At 38.3% G+C, this 14,799-nt stretch overlaps 1 pseudogene; it reads right to left on the reverse strand.

Moving 5' to 3' along the window:
* Positions 1-224: 224 nt before the first annotated feature.
* On the reverse strand, positions 225-1,410 carry LOC129639584 (annexin A2-like; annotated as a pseudogene).
* Positions 1,411-14,799: the final 13,389 nt, after the last annotated feature.

The following is a 14,799-nucleotide window of genomic DNA, read 5'->3' on the forward strand; positions in this document are numbered from 1 at the left end:
TTTATATCATAGATTTTACTTCTGACTGCTTTGAACGTTCATTTCTTTGAGTAAAAGGAGAGACTTGCTTGGAAAACCAGGAGTGCTTAGGCAGGGTGGGGGAAAAGGCAATGCTAAGGTCATCCTCACGGGGATGGGCACAAGGGGATTGTTAATAGCAAACTGATTTTGTAGAACTGTCAGCTGGAAGCACACATGGCCCACTTCTGGACACCTGTTACATGTCAGGCATCACCCCTACAACTCAGGCAAAGCAACACTTTCCAGTAGTCACTCTTGCTGTCCTCCTGAATGTTATAGTACAGGGCCCCAGCACACTTGCCCTTAAATTCAGACCCAATTTTTAATGTGTCCCCTTCCTTCACTGCAGGATGCTGCTGCTGCTGCTAAGTCACTTCAGTCATGTCCGACTCTGTGCGACCCCATAGACGGCAGCCCACCAGGCTCCCCCGTCCCTGGGATTCTCCAGGCAAGAACACTGGAGTGGGTTGCCATTTCCTTCTCCAATGCATGAAAGTGAAAAGTGACACCATGATTCTAATTAGGACCTTATCATGAATTCCTTTGCCCTTCATGGAGTTGTACAGTTAGTCAGCAAAATACAGAGGCTTCTTGTTTAAATACATTGGACCAGATTCAGGAAAGCGTTTTCCTTTGTCCTCCTTCTTGATCGTAAGGGCTATTGCTCTTGGACCTTTCAAATACTTTCCAGAGGTGACACTTGATGCTGATCTACCTGGGGACATCAGTTCCTTTCCTCCTCATTCCAGCATTATAGAGATCTCAGTTATCTTGGGCCAGTCAGTTCATAGTCAATGACAGAGCCATCCTCTGCTCTTCTACCCTTTTCAAGGGTAACAGTCAGCTTGCAGAAGTTGCCAGATGTATCAGAAATAATGTCATTCTCCGGATCAGTGTTATACATTTCCTTGTAGACTGTTTGTTTGCTGCAGCTCTTGTACATTTCCTTGTAGACTTTTTATTTGCTCCAGCTCCTGGTTGGTCCTTGAGGAGGTGATTTCATTGCGAGTTTTCATCAGTCACCAGCCCCTTCACAGAGGAGCCATTGAGCTTGGAATCCTTGTATTGAGCAGGTGTTTTCAGAAGGCCCCAAATCACCTTCTCCAGGTGGCTGGACAAGTCTGTCTTCACTGCTGATGCAAGTCCCTTTTCGGTCCTTCTCTGACAGGCAAAAGTAATATTATGCCTCTGTTCTTTGCTGTAGATGGTCAAATTGTTGATGATGTTGACTTCAACCACATCTTTAGTCCTGATGGCCGTTTCAGTGTTCAAAACATCCCACTCAGCATCAAAGTTGGTATATGCTTTGACTAACAAGTATGCATTTGAGGGTGTATACTGGTCACCTTCTAAACTGCACTTGCACAGAATTTAATGAACAGTAGACATTTTGATAGAATGCAGACCAGGAGCTAAGAGCTCAGGTGCTCCAGATGCAGAGCTGGCATGTGTTATTAGAAAAAATAAAAAACTCAAACTGGAAAATAGTATCTGGAAAAATAAACACTGAAATATTTTACTATGGCCATTTCTGGATAGTGGGTGATGCTTTTTTCCTCATTAATTATGTTTTATACTAAGCATGTATCAATTGTTTCATAATGAGAAACAAGTGAGTTAATTTCTGTTGAAAAAAATTAAAGATCAGGATTAATAGGTTGTGAATCTGCTTAGTATGATGTTGTAATGATGGATTTGTGTTACTATACACTTATCTGAACTCATGATGTATAACACTAAGCGTGAACTCTACTATAAGTTATGAACTTTGGTTAATGATGTGTCAATGTTATTGAAACTTGGCTGTTTCCTCCACCTTCTAGAAAATAATAAGAAAAAAACTGATTTCAGAACTATCTTAAGCAAAATAAAATTGGTGAGGTAAGGCAGGAGGAGAAGGGGGTGACAGAAGATGAGATGGGTGGATGGCATCCTCGAGTCAATGGATATGAGTTTGTGCAAGCTCTGGGAGTTGGCGATGGACAGGGAAGCCTGGCATGCTGCAGTCCATGGGGTCGCAAAGAGTCAGACACAACTGAGTGACTTTAAAGTCATATAACAAATTGTAAAACCTAATAACAATTCAGACTATCTGCTTCATAAGAACACTTGTTTATCCAACACACATTTTCTGAGCACTCATTCTTTTCCCCCACCCCACCAGCAACCTGCTCCTCTTACTGCCTTTCTTGGCCACTATCTACCTATAGTTTCAACTGGAACCCTCAGGCCAGTCTTTAGTTCCTTTTACTTTCTTATCATTTCTCCAATCTGCCTCCTTACCTTCATCCCTCCCATCCTTTGTTATCTTTTGCCCGGTCCATGACCCTGCTTCTAGTCCCTCTTCCCTCCACCGTCAATTTGTTCTGCATTCACTGCTAGGGTAGCCTTTCAAAAACAGATATGATCTTCTTGTCTAAAATACCCTTGAGGTTTAAGAACTCAGAGAGACCTATTCTTTGGGTTTCCTATTGGGCTCAAAGGCTAAAGTCCAAAAACAACAACCTGGTTTCAACCAAATTTCTCCCTTAAGTTTGCTTCCTGTCATGCTCTACCATATGCCAAGTTTCAGCCACCCTGAGCTTCTCTGTTTCCCAAATATGCCTCTCTACCTGAGCATCTCTTTCCACTCCCAGAAATATATGGCAAAACCAATACAATATTGTAAAGTTAAATAAAATAAAATTAAAAAAAAAAAAAAAGAATCTGCCTTCCAATACAAGGGACACTGGTCTGATCCCTGGTCAGGGAACTAAGGTTCCACGTGTCACAGGGCAGCTAAGCCTGAGCACAACTCGTGAGCCCTATGGGCTCTAGAGCCTCTGTGTTGTAACTAAGACCTGGTGCAGTCAAATAAACAGATAAATATGTATTTTTAAAAAGACTTAAAAAAAAAGTTGACAGGTTAAAAGTGTAACATTTCTGTATGGCAGAAACCAACACAATATTGTAAAGCAATTATCTTTCAGTTAAAAATACTTTTTAAAAAAAAACAATAAATGGAAAAAATATAATTGCTTATAAAAAAAAAAAAGAAATAGCCTCCTTTCTCTTCTCTAATGAATTCCTGCACTCTTCTGTGAAGCCAGCTCCAACACCCTAGGCAGAATTATTTTCTTTGTCCTTTGAACTCCTACGAATCCTAGCTTGTCCTGGCACTTACCTGTGGCCTAGTTCTCCCAACCTGGACTTTGAATTTCTAAAAGACAGGAAAATGTCTTATTTATCTTTGGATCCTCAGGATCTAGCACAGGGCTTTCGCGTATGGTAGGTGCTCATTAAACATGTTTAAATGCACAATTCAATGTGATCTTAAGATATAATGTGAATGTAAGATATGTTATATTCATTATCTAGCATCATCTAGCATTTCAAGAGCCAATCAGGCTACAGACGGAATGGATAAATGAATTCTAAACATAATTCTCAAGCCTTATTTTCACACAGCTTTACATCTCTCTGTTCTTTCATCTCCCTCTTGTATGGTTCTTCATAAGCTTTGAGAAAAGACCAAAAAGGAGAAAATAGTCCTTCAAAAGACAAAGGGCCAAGACCAGCAGTCTCCAAACTTTTTGGTACCAAGGACAGATTTTGTGGAAGACAATTTTTCCATGGACATGGGTGGGGGTGATGGAGTGGGGTATGAATGGTTCAGGCTGTAATGCAAGAAATGGGGAGTAGAATATGAAGCTTCACTCACATACCTCATGCTGTGCAGCCCACTTCCTAAAAGGCTACGGACCACTATAGGTTGGGGACCCCTGGCCTAGACAAGTATCTGACCAAGCAAGAGTAAAATGTGCTGAATTCCTTGAACGTGACTGCCCTTCAGTTCAGTTCAGTTCCATCGTTCAGTCATGTCTGACTCTGTGACCCCATGAATCACAGCACGCCAGGCCTCCCTGTCCATCACCAACTCCTGGAGTTCACTCAAACTCATGTCCATCGAGTCGGTGATGCCATCCAGCCATCTCATCCACTGTGGTCCCCTTCTCGTCCTGCCCCCAATCCCTCCCAGCATCAGGGTCTTTTCCAATGAGTCAACTCTTCGCATAAGGTGGCCAAAGTATTGGAGTTTCAGCTTTAGCATCAGTCCTTCCAATGAACACCCAGGACTGATCTCCTTTAGGATGGACTGGTTGGATCTCCTTGCGGTCCAAGGGACTCTCAAGAGTCTTCTCCAACACCACAGTTCAAAAGCATCAATTCTTCGGTGCTCAGCTTTCTTCACAGTCCAAATCTCACATCCATACATGACTACTGGAAAAACCATAGCCTTGACTAGACAGACCTTTGTTGGCAAAGTAATATCTCTGCTTTTCAATATGCTATCTAGGTTGGTCATAACTTTCCTTCCAAGGAGTAAGCATCTTTTAATTTCATGGCCGCAATAACCATCTGCAGTGATTTTGGAGCCCAGAAAAATACAGTCTGACACTGTTTCCACTGTTTCTGCATCTATCTGCCATGAAGTGATGGGACCAGATGCCATGATCTTAGTTTTCTGAATGTTGAGCTTTAAGCCAACTTTTTCACTCTCCTCTTTCACTTTCATCAAGAGCCTTTTTAGTTCTTCTTCACTTTCTGCCATAAGGGTGGTGTCATCTGCATATCTGAGGTTATTGATCTTTCTCCCAGCAATCTTGATTCCAGCTTGTGCTTCTTCCAGTCCAGCATTTCTCATGATGTACTCAGCATATAAGTTAAATAAGCAGGGTGACAATATACAGCATTGATGTACTCCTTTTCCTATTTGGAACCAGTCTGTTGTTCCATGTCCAATTCTAACTGTTGCTTCCTGACCTGCATATAGGTTTCTCAAGAGGCAGGTCAGGTGGTCTGGTATTCCCATATCTTTCAGAATTTTCCATAGTTTATTGTCATCGACACATTCAAAGGCTTTAGCATAGTCAATAAAACAGAAATAGATGTTTTTCTAGAACTCTCTTGCTTTTGAGATAATCCAGCGGATGTTGGCAACTTGATCTCTGGTTCCTCTGCCTTTTCTAAAACCAGCTTGAACATCTGGAAGTTCATGGTTCACGTACTGTTGAAGCCTGGCTTGCAGAATTTTGAGCATCACTTTACTAGCGTGTGAGATGAGTGCAATTGTGTGGTAGTTTGAGCATTCTTTGGCATTGCCTTTCTTTGGGATTGGAATGAAAACTGCCCTTTTCCAGTCCTGTGGCCGCTGCTGAGTTTTTCAAATTTGCTGGCATATTGAGTGCAGCACTTTGACAGCATCATCTTTCAGGATTTGAAATAGCTCCACTGGAATTCCATCACCTCCACTAGCTTTGTTCGTAGTGATGCTTTCTAAGGCCCACTTGACTTCACATTCCAGGATGTCTGGCTCTAGGTGAGTGATTGCCCTTAGTCATTCTTTATTATGAAATTTCAGTTTCCCCAGATAGATTTCAAGATGTTTGGAGTTATTTTGTTTGTTTCTTTAGTATGCTTATTAAATTGTTGTTGTTGTTGTTTAGTTGCTAAGTCATGTCTGACTCTTGGGCTTCCCTGGTGGCTCAGCAGGTAAAGAATCGCCTGCAAAGCAGGAGACGCAGCAGATGTGGGTGGGAAGATCCCCTGGAGGAGGGCATGGAAACTCATTCCAGTATTCTTGCCTGGAGCATCTCATGGACAGAGGAGCCTGGCAGGCTTTAAGAATACTGGAGTGGGTTGCCATTTCCTTCTCCAGGGGGTCTTCCCAACTCAGGGATCAAACCCGTGTCTCCTGCATTGCAGGTGGATTCTTCACCACTGAGCCACTAGGGAAGCTCATGCTTATTACATTAGCTACTGATTTAATGACCATTTCAGGTTTTTTTGGGTAATGCCTATCACTGCTGCTGCTGCTAAGTTGCTTCAGTCGTGTCCGACTCTGTGTGACCCCATACACGGCAGCCCACCAGGCTCCCCCGTCCCTGGGATTCTCCAGGCAAGAACACTGGAGTGGGTTGCCATTTCCTTCTCCAATGCATGAAAGTGAAAAGTTAAAGTGAAATCGCTCAGTCGTGTCCGACTCTTAGTGACCCCATGGACTGCAGCCTACCAGAGTCTTCCATCCATGGGATTTTCCAGGCAAGAGTACTGGAGTGGGGTGCCATTGCCTTCTCTGATGCCTATCACTAAGTTTCGATAATGAGCTAAAACTGGCAAGGAAAAATGAAGTGATTTTAAGATCTTCGAGCCTTGAGAAGGGAAAGCTAGAGATAAACTGTTCTATTGATGTTCTTCTGCCCTGTATTTATGTTAATGGTTATTTTGTTCTGTTATGATATATAGAGATTTTCAATTAGTATAATTTTCAGACAAGATCCAATTGGACTTTTTATTTTTTAAATCTTTAAATTTAATTAGTGCTATTGATAGCATGCATCAGGCACTCAAGAAATACTTTAGGCCATTCAACATTGACTTAATGTTTAGAAATAATCAGAAACATTAAAGAAAACTTGACTTTTATCTTCTAAATTCCAGTTTGTGCTATCTTCTCCCAGTCATGCTTCTGTCAGTCACCTCCATCAAATCAAACAGGTAGGAAGTTTTGAAAAACTGACAGCTATTCATTAAAAAAAGTAAATACCTATGGTCAAATAATTCTAAGTGAGGTCACAAGTGATTAAATTTTTAATTCCACAAATGGTTTCTTTAAAAAAAGCAAAAACACCAAAATCCAAAACAACTAAGGAGACCTCTATTTATTTGGGTTATTAACTATTTTAATAAATTGATAGTTTCCTGAAATACTGCATACTCTTTTACCTTGAATCTAGCTTCTTCAAGGGATCTCAAAGATGATGAATGCTATATATGGAAATTAATTTTCAAGTTCATAATAGTCATAGTTTATCATAGTTTTCTTAATCCCAGATGCAGAAATTTTTTGACACATTTAATGATCTTTATGCTATCATTTTGTGTTCACTTCTCAGTGATCTGAGTTCAGGGACACATTCTATCTGTCTTATGTTGTATGTGTGTGTGTTTAATAGTAAAAGTATAATACAGAATGAAATGTTTGATTTTTCCAAGGCTTAGCCACAGAATTCAAAAGATTAAATCACCAGGATTTTTTTTTTTCACCCAACTACAAGCAAACTTTTGTTCAAGTTGGGGAGCTTAACTGTTATTAAGCACTTATTATTCACTTAGCACTATAATAGGTCCCATCTGTGGGCTCATTTCATCCTACAAGAAATTTACAAGGTCAGAAACCAAAGATGTTCAGCATTAACAAATATCAAGCCAAGACTTAGCCCAAAATTACTGAATTCTTTTACAGCTACTCTCACCAAGTTCCAGTGGCACAAAACCCAGACTGTCCTGTAACCCTAGGTTTTATTTCTCCAGCTCCTGCTTCCTCTCCTTCTCTCTCCCGCACCATGGCTTCCGTAGGCCCCACTTATCATCCACTTGCAAGAAAGTATGGTTTAAAGGATTCTTTTACTTTTTAATCGGAGAAGGCAATGGCACCCCACTCCAGTACTCTTGCCTAGAAAATCCCATGGACGGAGGAGCCTGGAAGGCTGCAGTCCATGGGGTCGCTGAGGGTCAGACATGACTGAGCGACTTCACTTTCACTTTTCACTTTCATGCATTGGAGAAGGAAACGGCAACCCACTCCAGTGTTCTTGCCTGGAGAATCCCAGGGACGGGGGAGCCTGGTGGGCTGCCGTGTACGGGGTCGCACAGAGTCGGACACGACTGAAGTGACTTAGCAGTTACTTTTTAATGAATAAGATATTCTTTTGCTCTTTGTCTTTGTGAGTATGTAGCCATTTAAGACATTCTTAATGAAAGAACCTAAAGCTAGTAGTTAAAGTGACCTCTGGTTTATTTGTGCAGTTTTCTTTTCTTCCCCTAAATTAGACCAGATATTTAAAAATTGATTATATATTTCTATCTGATTATGAAGTTTGAAAATCAGGACTAATTTAACTGGTTATTAATATAAACTGTAAAGCAACTTACTTCTATAGTGGCAGATTATATATTATAAACATTTAAAATGAAACACAAGTGGTGATCATTTTTGTAATATATGGAAATATTGAATTGCTGTGTTGTACACCTGGAACTAACATAGCATTGTAGGTCAATTATACTTCAGTAAAAAATAAATTAAAACTTTTAAAATTTAAATAAAATTGTAAAACAAAAATTAAAACTAAAATAAAATGAAGCACAAGTAGAAAATGAATGAAATGGGAAAACAGAAACAACATTAACTTTCAATCTGGGTGCTGACTGAGTGGAAAATTAAGGGTTATTTTCAGCAGTTTAATGGTCTGATAAATATCTTAAGTTGCATATTTCTTTACATGTCTTCTTTAACCATGACTTCTTTTTAGCTATTAAACTTAACCTTTTAGGTACAAAACAGAAATGTGTGTTTCTTGCCTCATTACATTTTGAACTTTCACTCTGACATTAACAAAGGCAATTATTTAATTTCATTTCATTTTTTAGTAAAATGGGGGAAATAATAGTAGCTACGTTATAGGATTATTGTGGGGATGAAAAGATTTAATATATGTGTGGTGCCTGGCACACTACATTAAAAGTTGTTTAATGGAAATTTAAAAACACACAAAAAAGAACCTCCATGTATTCAGTATCCAGTTTTAACTATTGATTATATTTTGTACATCATTTTTCAACTATCCCCTTTTATTTTGGGGGCAGGAGGGTGCTTTTAAGTATATCTCTGATATCTTTTTAACCTTAAATACTCTGTATGAATCTGAGGATGTTTTATTTCACATAAACACAATGCCATCGTCACATCTAACGGAGTTATTCTTTAATTTTATTGAATAACAAGTCCATGTTAAATTTTCCTGATTCTCAAAAAAATGCCTTTTTCAGTGATTCAAACATGTTCCAGCCATGATCTTTTAGGTTACTTTTATTTAAAACAGCCTTCCTCTCCTGATTTTGTTCCATGCCACTTACTTACTGAAGAAATAGGCCATTTGTCTTGTGAAAAGCCCCACATTTTGATTCTGCTTCCAGGTGCCAGTGTTTGATATACTCTTTTATTCCTTGTATTTCCTACAAACTGATTGGACTATATTTGCATTTATTTTAAAATAAGCACACAGCCCCAAGTTAATATTAGGTTCTGGGTCAACATTTAAGTAAGGGTATGGTTTAAGTTACCCTTTTTATACTAGGCAGTTAATGGACAATTTCTCCTTGACTCTAGTTGTTAGTTGTTTTCTAGGCATTAGAGAGCTTGAGAACATCAAGTGAGAAGTTAATTTTCTTTTTTTTTTTTTCAGCTCTGAGATATAATTAACATATAACATTGTGTAAGCATAAGGTCTATAATAATTTTGCAAACCTGTCAGTCCTAAAGGAAATCAACCCTGAATATTCATTGGAAGGACGATGCTGAAGCTGAAGCTCTGGTACTTTGGCCACCTGATGTGAAGAGCTGACTCATTGCAAAAGACCCTGATGCTGAGAAAGATGGAAGGCAAAAGGAGAAGGGGGTGGCAGAGGGATGAGATGGTTAGATAGCATCACTGACTCAATGGACATGAATTTAAGCAAATTCCAGGAGATAATGGAGGACAGACAAGCCTGGTATGCTGTAGCCCATGGGGTCACAGAGGTGGACGTGACTTAGAGACTGAATAACAACAAAGCAATGACATTAGATTTCTGTGATTTGGTTTTGAGTTTTCCTTGGAACCTGCAAAGTACCTACTGTCTCTTACTTCTCTAAGGGAATAGCTTAACTTGTTTTAAAGAAACTTAATTTGATCTTAGTTTGCAAATTGTTTTATTCTTTCAACAAGAATTCATTGAGGAATGTGCCACTGGGCAACTAAAATCTCTCAGGCATACTCTCCTTCAGAGAGCAAAAGTGGGTGACTTACTATTTTCTTTTTAGATACTATGGGACTGAAAACCAACTTCAGTGCTCAAGTGCAGCAAATCTCCTTAACCTAGGTTTCTACCATACAGTACTCTTTGCCCTTGACAGTTACATAGCTTTTGACCTTTTATCCTTATTTTAACAATCTTATTTTATTATAAACTATCTCATATCCATTTGAGAAATTGGCAAGATATAAATAATAGAAGTGTCCACCCACTTCTACTAACGATCCTAAAATAGTTGATGTTGGGGAATGCTCCAACTTTCAATGGGAAAAACAATATGCAAAATTCTGTCCTACTTCTGGGAAAACTTGCTCTTTACTTGTGAATTGAGTGAATTACAAAATACTTTGAGCTTCTCACTATACAAAAGCATCTAAATAAATGTTAAATGGAAGAACTATACTAACAATTACATTTTGTTGAAAATGTGATTCCATTGTTTTAAAAGACTGATTAACTTCTTAAACTTCCTTTCCCAATTTCCCTCATTTTCCATAATGGCATCAAAATAGTCTCCCAGTTTTAAGACTCAGAGCTATAGGTTCATCTTCAGTTCTTGACTGTATCCTATTAAGTATCTAATCCTATTAATTCTTCCTTGACAATATCTTCTCTGTTCCCATTACTACTTTCTTCCGTCCCTTGGGTCTAGATTACAGTAATAATATTCTAATTATATTCTAATAGATTTCCTACCTCTGCGAGTTTAATCTGACTTCCACAATCAACACCAAAGTAGCTTTTTAAAAAATCAACATTATTTCACCTTTTTCTCTCCTGTGTATAAAGTTAGAATGCTTCCCATTACCTTTTGAGTACTAATAAGAAGAGATAGGCTGTATTGAGCACTTACTATGTGCCAGATCTTTTAACAGGAACTGTATAACCACCTCATTATCCTTATTATTAGCATTATCATCTTCATAGGATCAAGAAACTGAGGCTCAGGTTAAGCTGTTTGCCTAAGGTCACACAGGTAGTAAGTTATAGAGCTGGGATTTGACTCAATTCTGTTTGGCTCCAGAATCTGTTGTCCTAACAACTATGCTATTCTGCCCAAACTCATTAAATTCAAAATATTCAACTATTTAAGATTCTATAAATCTGATGCTCTCTTACCACTCCAGGTTTCTTTCTTGTTTATAGTGCAAATTCTTTTCCAGCCAAGCTAGTCTCACTATTCTCCAATCTGCATATTCTTTCTCTCCTCTAAACTTTTGTTCATATGATTCCTTCTGCTTTTTGGTATCATATCCAAAAAATCATTGCCAAATGGCACAAAGATTTTGCCCTATTTTTTCTCATTTGTTACCTATGCTTTTGGTGTCATATCCAAAAAATCATTGCCAAGTCCAATGACACGAAGCTTTTGCCCTATGTTTTCTTCAAAGAGTTTTATAGTTTTACGTTTAGATCTTTGGTCCATTTTGAGTTAATTTTTATATATAGTGTAAGAAAGAGTTCAACTTCATTCTTTTGTATGTGGATGTTCAGTTTTCCAAGCACAATTCTCTGAAAAGATCATTCTTTCCCCCTTTGAATGGTGTTGGCATCCTTGTTGAAAATCAATTGACCATATATCCAGGGGATTATTTTTAGGCTCTCTCTATTCTATTTCATTGGTCTGTATGCCCCGCCTCATGCCAGAACCACACTGTTTTAATTACTGTAGCTTTGTGTAGTGAGTTTTGAAATCAGGTAATGTGAGTCCTCCAAAGTTTATTCTTCTTTCTCAAGATCATTTTTATATTTCTGCAAAAAATGTTATTGAGATTTTGATAGGCATTACCTTGCATCTGTAGATCACTTTGGGTAGTATTGTCTTTTTAACAGTATTGTCTTTTAATCCACAAACACAGGATGTCTTTCCATATGTGGGTTATTTTTAAAGTAACTATTTATGTGAAAAACACACACTATAAAAAGGTGAAACAATATGGTAAAGTACAGAGAAAGACATTAAAAGACACTTGCTCCTTGGAAGAAAAGCTATAACCAACCTAGACAGCGTATTAAAAAGTAGAGACATTACTTTACCGACAAAGGTCCATATAGTCAAAGCTATGGTTTTCAGGTAGTCATGTATGGATGTGACAGTTGAACCATAAAAAAGACTGAATGCCAAAAAATTGATGCTTTTGAGCTGTGGTGTTGGAGAAGACTCTTGAAAGTCCCTTGGACTGCAAGGAGATCAAACCAGTCAATCCTAAAGGAAATCAGTCCTGAATATTCATTAGAAGGACTGATGCTGAAGCTGAAGCTCCAGTACTTTGGCCACCTGATGCAAAGAGCTGACTCACTAGAAAAGATCCTGATTCTGGGGAAGATTGAAGGCAGGAGGAGAAGGGGACAACAGAGGATGAGATGGTTGGATGGCATCACTGATTCAATGGACATGGGTTTGAGCAAGCTCCAGGATATGGTGAAGGACAGGGAAGCCTGGCGTGCTTCAGTCCATGGGGTCGCAAAGAGTCAGACATGACTGAGTGACTGAACAACAACAACAGAGAAAGAAAGAACAAATTGCTACGAACCTCACTACACATTGATAAGGGCTGCTAACTTTTGGAAGAAGGCAATGGCAACACACTCCAGTACTCTTGCCTGGAAGATCCCATGGACAAAAGAGCCTGGTGGGCTCCATAGGGTCACAGAGACAGACTGAAGCAACTTATCACAGCATAGCACCTGAAGAATGAATAGATAACCTCTAGAGGCTGTCATTTTTCATGTTTTGGTACTAAAACAATTTTTAGAGGCTGTTAGAGTCCTTTAACTAACTCAGTTCTAATTACTTTAGGTGTTGGTATGAGTGAGTGAGTAAATCTCCAAGTGTGTTAGAAGGAAGAAAGAAACATGTAATATAACTTTACTTGTGTCTTGGAGAAGAAAAGGGCATATTTTAAAGTCCTGAATTGTGCAGTCCTGATTTTGTCCATGTAAAAAAAAATCTATAAACATTTTTATAGCTGTTTATTTTTGCTGTCCCCTTTGTATCTTAGTTTTAACCAAATCTTCTTTGATCCTTTCCTGGACAAGTACTGTAGTTTTTGATAATAAAGCACAGGTCAAATCCAAAGAGAAAGATTGAAATTTAGGATTTGTGTATATATTAAGTATTGCTCAATGTTGAGTACCCACATTCTAGGTCTTTTTGGAGGTGTGAGGGAAACCCCTCATCAGGTATGTAGCTCTCTTTCCCAAAAGGCAAAAGTTTCCTTTGCTTATTGAAGTGAATCTTGGGTTCCCTGCTTGCTTTAAGATGATGAGAGCTCCATGGTACAACCACTAATGCAGTAAGGATTGCCTTCTCCATGCCATATCTGTCACCCTCAGTATTTGATAAGTAAGCAATAGGTGCTACAGTTGTTCACTGCTTTCTGCTTATACAGAAGAACAACGAGGTACAGAAACCATCCTCTGCAAACTGCACTGATTTAATTCCAGCATCTGCAGCAGCTTCTCTCACCGAGGTGACTGGCAAGGTAAGAAAGGAGTGTCCAAAAGTCTGTGTACCTTGAAATATTTGTAAGACTTAAATGTTTCACTTTTGAGGGATATATTTTGCTATAGTATGTCTGATTCTAAATGATAGTTTTCCCTTCTTTTTCGTTTCTTAGACTATTATCTATGTATTACAAAAGTCACCAACTTTTAGGTACACGATTTGATTAATTTTGGTAATTGTGTACAATCTTGTAACTGTAACCATAATCAAGATATAGAACAATTTTCACACTCTAAACAGTTTCCTCATGATCTTTCGCACTTGATCTCCTTCCCCACTACCTCCACCCACTCTGGGAAACCACTGATCTGCTTTCTGAGAAAAGTGGTGGTTTTAAAACCTCTGTTCCAATTCGGTGTTAGCAATGTTTTTCTCCATCTTTTCTCCATCTCCAAACTTGTGTGAGATGCACTGGATTGCCTCCAAGTCCTATTCCTAGTCCTATGCAATGATTTACAATGTAAGTTTCTATTGTATGAAAATACTAAATTGCTTATAAAATAAGAATTTGAGAAAACTTAAAAGAAATTACACCGAGTTCAATCCCTGGTTGGGAAACTAAGATCCTGCAAGCCACAAGGTACAGCCCCCCCCAAAAAAATATATAGATCCAGTTTCCATGACAACCGAAAAAGTAATGTCAATGCCATTGTTTTGGTTTATCATTTTGTGTTATTGAAAAGAATCAAGTGACTAAGAACATGTGAGAACATGTGAACATATGAAGAATCAGTAATTCATTAACACTGTCTGACATAGTTTTCCTCTGACTCAGCTTGTTCATAAGGATCAGAGTTAACTCTTAAATGAACTTTTAACAACCATACCCTCTCATTCATCCATGATTTTCACCTGGACTCAAGGCAGGTCAGAGCCAGGACTGTGGGTCCTTCTAGCTTTTCCCCCCACAACTTGGGAAAATCCTGAATCCTTATAAATTACAAGTCAGTTTGCTGTCCTGAGGCTTTCCTGTTTTTACCTACATTTAGAGACAAACAATGAAATCATGTATTGTGGGATACTACATAGAGTTCTCTTTTAGTGTATATCTTTAGATCTGTTATAATGAAATAGTCACAGCTGATCTTATTCAAATGTTTTCTTATAATGATTATGATAATTTTATTTTAGAAGAAGTCAAAGTGCCGCCAGTACTATTAGATCAAGTGTCCTTGGCCCATTAAAAGGAAAAGGTACTTTTATCTACCAACAGAAATAACATTATTTTTATTAAGATATCATATAAAATCAAGTATTATACATAAATTCATTTAAAAGTATTTAGTTATTTAAAATATATTTGATAAATTACTAGAGGCCATTTGTCTTACTTAAATGAAACTATATGTAAAGACATTTTGAGAGCTATTAAG

This window comes from Bubalus kerabau, chromosome X, assembly GCF_029407905.1.
Source record: "Bubalus kerabau isolate K-KA32 ecotype Philippines breed swamp buffalo chromosome X, PCC_UOA_SB_1v2, whole genome shotgun sequence".
NCBI lineage: Eukaryota > Metazoa > Chordata > Mammalia > Artiodactyla > Bovidae > Bubalus > Bubalus kerabau.